Genomic DNA, 741 nt, shown 5'->3' on the forward strand with positions numbered 1-741 from the left:
TCCACCAGCCACGTCCAGATGTTTCCAGCGGCTACTCGCTGGATGGTGCTACTCCCCCGTCCGGTTGGGGGAGGGGGGGGAGGGGGGGAGGGGTCCGACCTTCCAACAGCCGGATTCAACTCGAGTCGTCAGATGTTCACACGGAAAATACCGATTTATTATGTGTGACTTTTCTCCAACAGGGAACCGGTCGTCTTGGGGTTCACGTGGAGTTTGAATCTCGGTCGTCGGTTTCAGCCTTTAATCTGAAACGCCTCTCAGACTCAAACTGATCCAGAGCCAGTTGGAGGAACCACAGCTCGGTTCAGCTCACGTCATCTTTTAAAGGTCCGATCTGTATCGACCGGACGGAACCTTGAAAAGTTGTTATTTATTCATTTATATGTTTAAATTAAAGGAGCCTTTTGTTACCAGGAGAAAGCGACTTCTTCTTCTCAGTAGCAACCACCGAGGTGCCTTTGAGCAAAGGTGTGTGTGTGTGTGTGTGTGTGTGTGTGTGTGTGTGTGTGTGTGTGTGTGTGTGTGTGTGTGTGTGTGTGTGTGTGTGTGTGTGTGTGTGTGTGTGTGTGTGTGTGTGTGTGTGTGTGTGTGTGTGTGTGTGTGTGTGTGTGTGTGTGTGTGTGTGTGTGTGGACTTTAACTTCTGGTAAATACATTTAAAAATAAGAACAAATTGTTTTCAGGATTTAGTTTTCTACCAAACGAAGGAGACAGAAAGAGTTGAAGCAGACTGAAGTCTCAC

The 741-nt window shown here is 47.9% G+C and overlaps 1 protein-coding gene across 1 annotated transcript in view; it reads left to right on the plus strand.

Annotated features, from left to right (window-relative positions):
* LOC117743789 (deubiquitinase DESI2) overlaps nt 1–414 on the plus strand; it is a 10,387-nt gene extending 9,973 nt beyond the window's left edge. Inside the window, exon 5 of the mRNA XM_034551637.1 lies at nt 1–414. This exon is cut by the window's left edge and continues 886 nt beyond it. The gene's annotated coding sequence lies outside the window, so the exon portion shown is untranslated.
* Nucleotides 415–741: the final 327 nt, after the last annotated feature.

This window comes from Cyclopterus lumpus, chromosome 15 (assembly GCF_009769545.1).
Source record: "Cyclopterus lumpus isolate fCycLum1 chromosome 15, fCycLum1.pri, whole genome shotgun sequence".
Classification (NCBI taxonomy): domain Eukaryota; kingdom Metazoa; phylum Chordata; class Actinopteri; order Perciformes; family Cyclopteridae; genus Cyclopterus; species Cyclopterus lumpus.